The sequence below is a fragment of the Oryctolagus cuniculus genome, chromosome 1 (genome assembly GCF_051225735.1).
Source record: "Oryctolagus cuniculus isolate XC-2025 breed Fujian yellow rabbit chromosome 1, ASM5122573v1, whole genome shotgun sequence".
Lineage (NCBI taxonomy): Eukaryota > Metazoa > Chordata > Mammalia > Lagomorpha > Leporidae > Oryctolagus > Oryctolagus cuniculus.
Window position 1 is genome coordinate 102,875,070 of NC_142867.1, and position 12,431 is coordinate 102,887,500.

The following is a 12,431-nucleotide window of genomic DNA, read 5'->3' on the forward strand; positions in this document are numbered from 1 at the left end:
CTTCTACTGCTCTCAAATTCTACTTTACCATAATTGTACATTTTTACTTTGAGAAGTCCTATTTGTTTCTTCCCCCAATGCATCTGTTTGATCATGCTATTTTGATCTTTCCATTTAGTAGCTTGTGTTAGCTTCTAGTTAGTTTATAATTTTGTATTGTGAGCTCATCTTCAGTAAGGGTATTTTTCCCTGTAGGAGTCCCATGTAAGCTAGCTGCCTTTTGCCAATGTTGGGGGGTTATAAATAAGCCTGGGACCAACTTTTATGATAGTTTCTTTGCTTGAGTTCTTGTATAAGGCAGAGAATTCTAAGTTTGGAGTATATCTCTTCATGAAGCACAAAGTTCCTGGGCTGACTTGTGCTTCCCTAGGCTTGTATGTGGAACTTTGTAACTTTCCCTGACACATCAGGGAATCCATTAAGGCTCCGATTTGATGGAGAAGTTTCTAGTTAAGAACCCCATTTGCAAAAACCTCATTCCTTCTTCTTTTTATAAGCATTAAAGATTAAGAACTCAGACTATAGGTCCAAGAGTACTTTTGTGATACGCTCTGATGTCAGAACCCCTTAATTCTTCAGCTGTGAGCTCTTTATTTCTGGCACAGAGGGTTTCTTTTTTGTAAAACATAGCTATCTCTTAAAGATTTCTTTTCTGGAGTTTGGATAGTTGACTAATATTTCAATTTGTTTGCAGCTGGAAGAGGGATGTCTCATGAAAATAATTTTAAAACCATATTCCACATCTTCTGCCAGATTATATTGCCGAGGATTTCCCTGATGTGCTATCTGCATCATTCATCCATTCATTCCACAAATAGTTTCCACATGTGCACTTTGTGCCAGGTACTGTTCCACGTTCTTGGGATGCAGCAATGAGAAAATAGAGAAAACATTCCTGAAGTTTTTAAGATTATCTTCAGACAGCAGGAAACAACTAAATAATAAATAAATTACATAGCACATTGCAAGACAGTGAAGGAAACGAGAAAACAGAAAATATAGAGCCTAGTAAGATGTATCTGGGTTGGGGTGATGGACAGGTTGAGAAATTAAGTAGGGTAGTATCCATTAGGAAGGTATTTTTGAGGCAGTTGTGAGATTTGAGTGAAGAGTTGAAGGAAATGATATCCTTCCCACCATATACATCATTCACTCTGAGGGAACCAAGATGGCAGCCCTGGGAGAATCTTCGAGAATGTGTTGTAGACCTGAAGCTCTCAGGATCCAGTGAAGAAGAAATGGGGTAGAGGGCAGTGTAAGTCAGTAATTGATGTCGCCACAATTCAGTGAGACAGGAGACTGAGGAAGATAGTCAAGTTCTAAGGTAAAGATAACAAATTGCTTGGTTCTTCAGGGAAGCAAGGCTTACTGTGGAACTGCAGTCAAAAGATATTTTCTTAGATGTTCTTCATAGTAAGAAAAATTGCTTATGTGTAGAACATCATTTTAATCATATTTTTCCAAAGACTGCAACTAAGTCTTCGGAATGTATTGTCCCTTGTATAAGATACGAATGGAAAACAAAATCTGTGAATGTAGCTCTGCAGAACTCCAAAGCCATGTCATTTAAAAATATGTCTTCAGGCCGCCTCTCTTGAGTGAGATTTCATTTGAAGGGTTACTGTCTAGGCCGGGTTGCATAAAGTGATTCCAGTTAGTCACTGTTGCTTTGATCCTTCCCGCCCCTCTTTCGTTGCTCCAAGTTGTACTTCACTGTCATTCTACTCCCTACTTAGTCATCTCTCTGATATGTCATGACTAACTAGAATCCATCTTCATATAGCAGCCTTGAAGCATTGAAAGACAGTTACCACAATGCCCAAGTCTTCTGTGTAACAATCCTTCATGTGAACCATGAGCATCTTCATATGAACCATGGCACATGAGCTACTTTTTTTTTTTTGACAGGCAGAGTGGACAGTGAGAGAGAGAGAGATAGAGAGAAAGGTCTTCCTTTGCCGTTGGTTCACCCTCCAACGGCCGCCACAGCCAGCGCGCTGTGGCCGGTGCACTGCGCTGATCCGAAGGCAGGAGCCAGGTGCTTCTCCTGGTCTCCCATGGGGTGCAGGGCCCAAGCACTTGGGCCATCCTCCCTGCACTCCTGGGCCACAGCAGAGAGCTGGCCTGGAAGAGGGGCAACCAGGACAGAATCCGGCACCCCAACCAGGACTAGAACCCAGTGTGCCAGCGCCGCAAGGTGGAGGATTAGCCTATTGAGCCGCGGCGCTGGCCCCATGAGCTACTCTTAGCCCTGCCCTACCACATTGGTCACCTTCTTGTAAAGAATTCTATTGTGTCAGTGGTTGTCTTCAATCCCCAGATGAAGTTTCACAGCACATAATACAGTGATCCTATCGCTATTAATGCAGCTCAAGTTTATATTGTTTCAATGAATATCAACATATCATTGTCCCGTAAATAACTACTCTGCCTAGTTTCTTCTATCCTATTAACAGTGAAGGGATTTGAACCAAGGATAAAACCTTTTCCCACATCTAGAGATCTCCGGACATTCTTTGGATATAGTTGTTCAATCAGCAATGCAACTGGCACTGTGGCACAGTGGGTTAAGCTGCCACCTGCAGTGCCAGCATTCCATATGGGTGTCAGTTCAAGTCCCAGCTGCTCTGCTTCTGATTTAGCTCCTGGCTAATGCTCCTGGGAAAGCAGCAGAAGAATGGCCCAAACAGTTGGGCCCTGCCACCCACATGAGACCTGGAGGAAGCTTCTGGTTTCAGCCTGGCCATTGAGACCATTTGGGAATTGAACCAGGAGATGAAGATCTCTCTCTCTCTCTCTCTCTCTCTCTCTCTCTCTCTCTCTCTCCTCGCTGTTTCTCCCTCTCTATAACTCTTTCAAATAAATAAATTTTAAAAAATAATCAGCAATGCATATTCCAAACTCCCTATTGCCTAGGTCACATTTTTCCCATCTTGTTTGCAAAAAATATAAAAACCCTTCTCAAATATTTCAGCTAAATCAAGAAACAGTGTATTTGTCATCCCTCAATATGTTGGAATATATTCAATGTGGCAAATTGAATAGTTTTGTAGGACATCCTTGATAATTGATGCTGACTTCATGGGACATTCCTTTCTATCCTAAAGGCTTACACACCACGTATCTTAAAACCTCCTCTAGAATTGGATGCAAATTGGTGTCATATTTAATGATCTATAGTTTCTGGAATTTACTTTTCCTCACTTTTTGAATCCAGAAATAAAATGTTTCCATGTTTCACTGCTGTTTCTTAGACTGGTCTAAGAGTAACAGCAATGTACTAACAGTCAAAAGACCATGGTTTCAAACTATATTTATTCCCAGAAAATTCTGTAACCTTGAGCAAGCTTCTTGACTCATTCATAAAAATTAAAGACCTTGACTATGACCTCTAAGAGTACTTCATGCTTAGTTTCTTTAGTATATTTACTCTCTTGACAATACAGCACCTAGTTCTTCTGATTCCATATATAATCTCAAAGTGACAATTCTTATTCTTAATAATGGATGTGCCACTTTGAAAAGCAGTGGTGCCGGCACCCTGGGTTCTAGTCCCGGTCGAGGCGCCGGATTCTGTCCCGGTTGCTCCTCTTCCAGTCCAGCTCTCTGCTGTGGCCTGAGAAGGCAGTGGAGGATGGCCCAAGTGCTTGGGCCCTGCACCCACATGGCACATGGGAGACCAGGAGGAAGCACCTGGCTCCTGGCTTCGGATTGGCGCAGTGCACTGGCTGTAGCGGCCATTTGGGGAGTGAACCAACGGAAGGAAGACCTTTCTCTCTGTCTCTCTCTCACTCTCTAACTCTACCTGTCAAAAAAAAAAAAAAAAAAAAAGGCAGTTCAATATCAGGTTGATTTCGGTTCCTTTTGTTCCTTAAAAATATCTCATTTGAAATATAATTACATAATATAAAATTCATCCATGTATGAGGCCAGCACTGTGGCACAGTAGGTTAAGCCTCTGCCTGTGGTGCTGGTATTCCACATGGGTGCCAGTTCGAGACCCGGCTGCTCCGCTTCCAATCCAGCTCCCTCCTGGTAGCCTGGGAAAGCAGTGGAGGATGGCCCAAGTCCTTGGACCCCTGCACCTGTGTGGGAGATATGGAGGAAGCTCCTGGCTCCTGGCTGTGGATCAGCCCAGCTCTGACCATTATGGCCATTTGGGGAATGAACCAGCGGATGGAAGACCTCTCTCTCTGTCTCTCCCTCTCTCTGTAACTCTGCCACTCAAAGCAATAAATAAATCTTTTTAAAACAATTCAACCATGTGAAGTGTGTAACTCAGTGGGTTGTGGCATAGTCAGAGTTGTGTAACAATAACTACAATCTAAATTTAAAACACTTTCAACTCTTGTTCTTCAATGGACTTGAACATAGCTCACTTTGGGATCTGTTTTTACACATGCTGGAGTGACAGATTACGATTCAGGTCTCAAAAGCTTGTCAATGGATTCCATCAGTGCAGGTTGTGTTGCCTCCTTCCGAGGTACAGCTGGCACCCAGAGCAGCACTCGCTTGCTGAGCGTGAGTGAGAACATTTGAAAAATAAGCACAGCCCTTTTCACAGGTCCACTATATTTCCCTAGGGTCGCAAAATGACACAATTTTTCAGAGCCTCTAATAAAAGCTATCTTGGTAGCACAATAACTTTCCTTCATTCTGTAATCAAAAACACACTCAGGTCCTTAATTTGTGTATAATAACATTTTCAACTTACTACGTAACAGACTGGAGATTCAGAGGTGAGTGAGTCAGGCAAAGTTTAGCTGTTGTGGCACTTACACTTTAGCTGAGGATGGTGGGGAGGGGAGCCAGGAAACAATGTCAACTGCACAGTCTCACACAGAGATGAGCACTATGAAGGAGGCTAAGCAGGACGGTGTAATGTACACGTAAGACTAAGTGGTGTACGATGACAGAATGCAGAACCATTTTCATAGCCTTCGCTTCAGTCAGTCTTCACAACTCTGTGACACATCAAAGGTGAATGTTATTCTACTTCCCATTTGACAGGTTAGAAACTGAGGCCCAGAAAGATTGAGTGACCCAAAGAGAGCTATACAGCTAGTGACGAGAACTAGGACTTTGTTCTGGTGGTTTGAACCCAAACCAGGATGCTCTCATTTATGTTGCTTAGAAACAGAAATGGCTGTGCAAATTACAGTGTGTTTATGTCGAGGAATATCGTGTCATCATTATGAACAATGCTTAGGGAGACTGAAATTTATTTTTTTTATTTTTATTTTTTTTGACAGGCAGAGTGGACAGTGAGAGAGAGAGACAGAGACAAAGGTCTTCCTTTGCCATTGGTTCACCCTCCAATGGCTGCTGCAGCCGGCGCGCTGTGGCCGGCGCACTGCGCTGATCCGAAGGCAGGAGCCAGGTGCTTCTCCTGGTCTCCCATGGGGTGCAGGGCCCAAGCACTTGGGCCATCCTCCCTGCACTCCCTGGCCACAGCAGAGATCTGGCCTGGAAGAGGGGCAACTGGGACAGAATCCGGAGCCCCGACCGGGACTAGAACCCAGTGTGCCAGCGCCGCAAGGCGGAGGATTAGCCTATTGAGCCATGGCGCTGGCCAAGACTGAAATTTATGATACAATATTGGAAGAAGATACAAAAAGGAAAATTACATGTATAAAATCTAAGAGTTGAAAAGCCTGTGTGGACAAGAATCAGAAAGTAACAGAGAGAAATGAAAATAATGTTTGTGTTAGGGATGGTTCTTTTTTTTTTTTGTTTCTTAAATTTTAATTAAAATAATAGTGTATACCTAACATAAAATGAAGACACTAGATGAAAATTATTCTCACAATTTGATCGTAGCATTTATTGGCCAAGTGTGAATTCTATAAAGATCAACTAAGGAATAAACACACACACACCACACACATGCCAAGTCACTTCAGAAAGTTTTGTGAGGAAAATGGAATTAAAAGACAAACTGATTCTTTGAGATTTAAGCATAGCTTTTTCAGAATATGCATTTTCATATATATATATATGTTCCATATGTATGTCATATATAGTATATATACATGTATATATATATATTTTTCACAGTGGGAGGAACAAGAAAAATTCTGGCCGTAGTGGCCATTTAGAGGGTGAACCAATGGAAGGAAGACCTTTCTCTCTCTCTCACTGTCTAACTCTGCCTGTCCAAAAAAAAAAAAAAGAAAGAAAGAAAGAAAGAAAAAGAAAGAAAATGAAGTTCATAGATAGCAAAGAGCCAATTACTTGATCCTCAAAAGACAGAAGCTTATGAAATGCCAACCTCATAATGGCAAAATCACGCCTATCAGAAGAGAGCCACTCAAGGGCCACAGTGCCTCTCGTAAAGAAAGGAACACGAGTTGGAGAACTTGTCTATACATGAGTATGCCCGGCTTGAGGAACACGAGAGGCTATTTAATCACTCTGGGTCCACAGAACAAAAGACTATTCATCTAAAGCCTCTCAAGTGGTCTCACTGCAAAACCGCAAGTGTGATGTCTAAGAAGTCAGAGTGCGGCCAGGGCACAAAGAAAAGGTCACACACATCGGGGAATTTGAAAAGCTATGAATACAGGAGCAATTTTCAAAGTTGGACAGGATACAGGGAAACCAGCAGAGAAAACGGCTGGTACAATGGCCTCAGGTTAGTCACAAAGGGGTGCTGCTGTCACCTCTAGACTGAAGGGCCAGGAGCCTGCGAGAAGAGGACTGATGGGGATGTGGCATTTGCTGTCCCCAGGAAGGAGCTGGGGGAGTCAGTGACTGCCCTTCATACCCTCTGCCAATTTCTTCTCTTTTACCAATGTTCCCTGATGGCTGCACCCAACAGGAAACAAGAGGGCAAGGGTAGTCCTTGGTATAATCCTTGTAGGTCAGTCTTCCTAGAGAAGGAGCACTGTGCACAGTGGATGTGGAGGGCGGAGTGCAGACATCAGTACAAGGAAGCAGGTAAGTTTCATCCTGGCTCCTTTGTCCTTTGCACGTGCCTTCCCATCCCTAGTAAAAACAAGGACAGACAGATTTAAGATCGCCAAGTCATTTAGGATGCAAAAAAAAATATAATGACTTAATTCTGTGGCTGCTACGGCCTGGTAAGGACACAACTCTGGAGCCAACTATTTGAATCCAGATCTGGCCTATGAAACTCACTGTGTGGTTTTGTGCCTCTGTTGTTTTGGTTTTTCCTTTATTTTTAAAAACTGATCATTTATTTTCATTTAAAAACAATGTGTTGAAAATGACTCAATATGTATTAGTACTTTTGTAAAGTTTCTGTACCTATTTCTTAGTTTTGTTATGAGATTAAAATAAGACATAAAATAATTTTAAATATTACCGAGCACTGTCATCTGCAGGTGTCTCCTTTCTCTTCCTCCATCACCTCCACCCATTCCTTCCATCTTTCATCCACTGAGCAAATCATTCTTGAGCCAGGTGCTCTCGTGGGCACTGAGGACCTACTGCCCAGTAAGTAGACAAGGTCCTGGCATTTCTGCAACTCATATCCAACTAAGGCATGTGGATAATAAGCAACCAAGTCAATGTCTAGTGCTAGCAGGTACTATGAAGAAAACAACAGGAAGCAGGGTTAGAGAGTGATGGTGGGTATTCTGGGGACAGGCAGGCATGGTGTAGTTGGGGAAGATCTGCTGATATGGGAAATTTGAGCTGGAATGTGAATGAGGAGGAGGATTCTGGTGTGGAAAGATAGTAGTGAGGAAAGGGATGGAAGAACCTCAGTCAAGGAAAGAGAAGGACAAAGGATCTAAAATAGGAGTGACCTTGATCAAAGAGGAGGGAAGGCCAGGGTGTTGTGGAGCCTGGCAGGGGATGAGATAGGACAGATAAGCAGGAGGTGCAATTATAAGGTGAGAAAGTTAAGGTATGTCAAGGTCTGAATTCATTTCTTCACCTTGCTGTGATGCTAATAAGGTAGGGAGGAGAATGTGACGGGACAGGGAAGGCATCCAGCACTAGAAATGCTATCGCTGTTGGGTAAGAGAGATCTTGATGAGGGCTGAGACAATTGAGGGAATGCTGCCCCAGAAGGAGGCACTGGGCATCAAAAAGGGAGGAATGACACCGGCAGATGTCAGCAGGAGGAGGTGAGGAGTGCTTGGACGCTGAGGAGGGAAGGCACAGGAGGTTTCTGCGGAACAGAGAAACAGGTCATCAGCACTGAGGGTAGTGGCTTACAACTTGTCCTTAGAACAGGGAGCAGATTTGATGGAGTCTCAGTCACGCCCTTGTCCTGTCTTCTTGTACACCAGGTTTGGTACAGACGTCACAGGCTCTGGGACAGAGTCTAGCTATGAATTCATTAGGTGTCTTTTAAAATGTTTTGTTTATTTATTTATTTACATTTAATTTGAAAGGGGGAGAGAGAGAGAGAAATCTTCCATCTGCTGCTTCTCTCACCAAATGTCTACAACAGCTAGTGTCAGGGCAGGCAGAAGCCAGGAATCCAGAACTCCATCCACATCTCCTACATGGGTGCAAGGGACACAAGTATTTGATTCATCACCTGCTACCTCCCAGGGTGTACATTAGCAGGAAACTGGATGAGAAGTGTAACAGCTGGGACTTGGACCAAGCACCCCAATAACAGATGTGGGTGTCCCGAGTGGTGACTTAAGCCATTGTGCCAAACACCCAACCGGGCACAGGATTTCTTGACTTTTCTTGTACCTTCTGTTGGTCTCCAGAATGTACCAGTTACCATTCAGCAAAGGACAAATAATCACATTTTTATTCAGTCCTGAGAATATTAGTTCATGTCCCACGAGGAAAAGAGCTGTGGAATTTAAACTTGGCTTTGTCCTTTCCTTAGCTTTTTGATCTTTTACAAACCATTTCCTTAACTCATAATGTCCCCATTTGCAATAATGAAGACATATTCACAACTCCCCAGGATTGTGACAAGAACTCAATGGCATAAGTGTTAGTAAAATGGCACTGTCTTATTTGTGGTACCATCTATGCCTCAGACGCCCCGGTGCCATCCTGCATAGTAAGCTTCAGTCCTAAGCCCCTTGGCCCAGCCAGCAATATCAGCTCCACCCCCACCCTAATGGGATTCACTGCTCCTACTTCCCTGCCCACTCCCCCTGGCAAAGGTTTAACAGGAGCTATTCCTGAACACCTGCTTGCTCTCTCTCTCTCTCTCTTTCTCACTCTCTCTTATACTCTCTTCTTCTCTCGCCCTCTCCCCCAGGCCTGTCCAGCTTCCCCCATCTGACAATAATCTTTCCTGTAACTCCAGTGTTTGGTGTGTTTTGTGGTAGCCTTACAATAATATATAAAAAGTCTTATTTCCATTCTCTCTACCTCCACCTTTCTGTGGCCATTTGGAGTCTGTCCATAGACTTTGAAACTTCTGGGTGTCCAGTGACTGTCAGTCAAAGTAGCAGTGCCAGTAAAGGCCCAACATCCCAGGATCCAAGCAGGTTTCCCCTGGATTAAACCTAGCCAGGAAAATAAGCGACTCAGACTGATACCCTTCCTGCAAGGTCAGACATCCAAAAGCAATGTGCTTATTCTCCAAGGCAACAGCAGATGCTCACGCCGGCAGGAGAGGGTCAGGTCGTGGAAAAGAGAAAACAAGGTTAAGAGGCTCAATGTGGCCAGTAATGCTGACCTCTCAACAAGCATTTCTAAAACCCCCAGCATAGAACTGGCTCATTTTCATAAACGGCTTCAGATGCAGTTTCTCCTGTCTGCACAGCTAGGCTGAGTGACCCCAAGAACTCATAATAGGATCAAACCTGTGATCTTCATAGAGCAAAGATTCTATTCATTTAAATGGAATATTTTTAGCCTGCTGGTCTCTATCTGAATATTTGAGTGGATTCTTGCTGCACAAAATGTTTCATTCCAACTTCTGCTCAGTGGGTTGCTAAGGTAAAAGTGTTCCTGATTAATTCTGTTCATAAACATGCTGAAAAAAGAAGAGCAAAAAGGCCCTGGTGTATATCGGCATTTTGAATGCAGCGACTTCTATTCCATTTCATTATTTCCTCCCTATGGCTTTAAATTGAAGGGCTTTAAAATCAGGAGTTGCTTCTCATAAACATAATTACTTCCCCCTAGCAAAAGAGAATGCCTTCAGAAACAAAGGGTTCCAAGGCAGAGGGACTGTGAGGAGGGAGGGAGGAGAGGGAGGGAAAGTGGCAGAGGGGTAAGGGAGTAGGAGGCAGGTGCTGAGCTAAGCACCCAGAGCACTGGGTTCTATAAGCTCTTCCTCACTGCCTTGGTCCTTTTGTTATTAAAACTAGGACAGAAAATCTCCAAGATCTTTTTCAGTCCTTAAAGACATTGTTATACAACTGTGGCGATAGCACTCAGACTGTCACTCACCCAGTATCATGCATCTGTCAGAGTTCTAGAATGCCAGAAGAGGCAGCTGATTGGTGAGTTCACCACACCGGGGACCAGGTCCAACCTTTTCTCACTTACACCACTGCAATCACTGTCTACCCTCCCAGCCACTTCTCAGGACTGTTGTGAGAAGTAAACGTCAAAATAAGGCACTGAAGCAAAGCAGCTGAAGGCTGAGTCTCTGGACAGCAGAGGAAAGGCAGAGCTGGCTGTGGGCACACAGGGCTCTTCGTGGGTTTCTGAGAGTGAGGCAAACTGGCGAATGTTGCTCTGTGTGCTCGGGGGAGCAGCTGAGGCCTCCGTGAAAGGCAGCATTGCTGCCGGAAGCAAATTCTGCTCCACGTTGCTGTGCACACAGGTAATGGCCCAGAGAGGTCCTGTCAGTCTTGTAGAAGACTCAAAGTGCTTCCCACAGAACTAACATTGTTAAACTGTCCATACCATCCACAGCAATCTACAGATTGAAAGCAATCTCCACCAAAAATTCAGAGTCATTCTTCACGAAAGTAGAAAAAAAAATCCTAAAATTCATGTGGAACCACAAAGACCCTGAATAGCCAAAGAAATGTCTATTACAAAAAACAAAGTTGGAGGTATCACACTACCAGACTAAAATATTTCACTATGCTCTCAAAACTGTATATATGAAATACAGGGAGTTTGTTGCCCTAATATAAATTTTAAAAAAAAATTGAAAATAAAATACATTGTAAAACTATAATAATCAAACAGTATGCTTGAAAGGTGCTGGCATAAAAGCAGACACACCCACCAAAAGAATAGGATAGAAAGATCGGAAATAAACCCACACACCTGTGGACAATTGATTTTAGATAAGGTGCAAGCATGCACAATGGGGAAAGGATAGTCTCATCAATAAATGGTGTTGGGAGAACTAGATATATACATGCAGAAGAATGAACTGGGCCTTTGTCTCACCTCTTATAAATGAATTGACTCAAAATGGATCAGACTCAAACTTAAGACCTGAAGCTATAAAACTACTAGAAGAAAATGTAGGAGAATAAGTGTATAATGGTCTGGGAGACGGTTTCTCAAATCTGACACCCAAAGTTCAGACAACAAAAGAGAAAAATCAGCAAATGGGATTTCATCAAACTAAAAAGGTTCTGCATGGTCAAGGAAACAATCAACAGAATGAGGAGACAACCTAGAGCACGGGGGGGTGGGGGGGTGGGGGTGGGGGTGGAATATTTGCAAATCATACATTTTAAGGAGTTGACACTCAAACTATACAAGGAATTCAGATTACACAACAGCAAGGTGATAGGGAAGATGACCGTTAGGATGCTCCCATCCCACACTTGAGTGTTCAGATTTGATACCCAGTTCTGGTTTCTGATTCCAGCTTCCTGCTCCTGGGAACCCAGGGAGGCAGCAGTGATAGCTCACATAGCTGGGTTCCTGCTATGTAGGGAGAGACCTGGATTTTGTTCCCAGCTCTAGGCCCTGACTCTTACCCAGCCTTTGCAATTGCAAGTGCGTGGGGAATGAATGAGCAAATGAAGACACTCTATCTCAACCTGTTTCTTATTTTCAAAAATATTTTTAAAGATTTTATTTATTTATTTGAAGGAGTTACAGAGAAAGAGGGAAGGAAGCAGGGAAGTTGGGAGGCAGGGAGAGAGAGGGGAAGGGAAAGAGGGAGAAGGGAGCCAGAGCAAGTGAGTGCTGGTTCACTCCCCAAATGGCTGCAATGGCCAGGGGTGGGCCAGGCTGAAGCCAGGAGCATGGAACTTCATCTGGATTTCCCAAGTGGGGAGCAGGGGTTCAATTACTTAGGCTATCTTCCCTTGCTTTCCTGGGTGCCTTAGCAGGGAGCTGGATCGGAAGTCAAACATCCAGGCTTCAAACACACACTCATATGGGATGCCAGCATTTCAGGCAGCAGTTTAATCAGCTGTGCTACAATGCTAGCCCCTCAAATAATTTTTAAAAGATTTATTTATTTGAAAGTCAGAGTTATACAGAGAGAGAAGGAGAGCAGAGAAAGAGAGAGAGAATTCTTCCATCCCCTGGTTCATTTCCCAGTTGGCTACAAC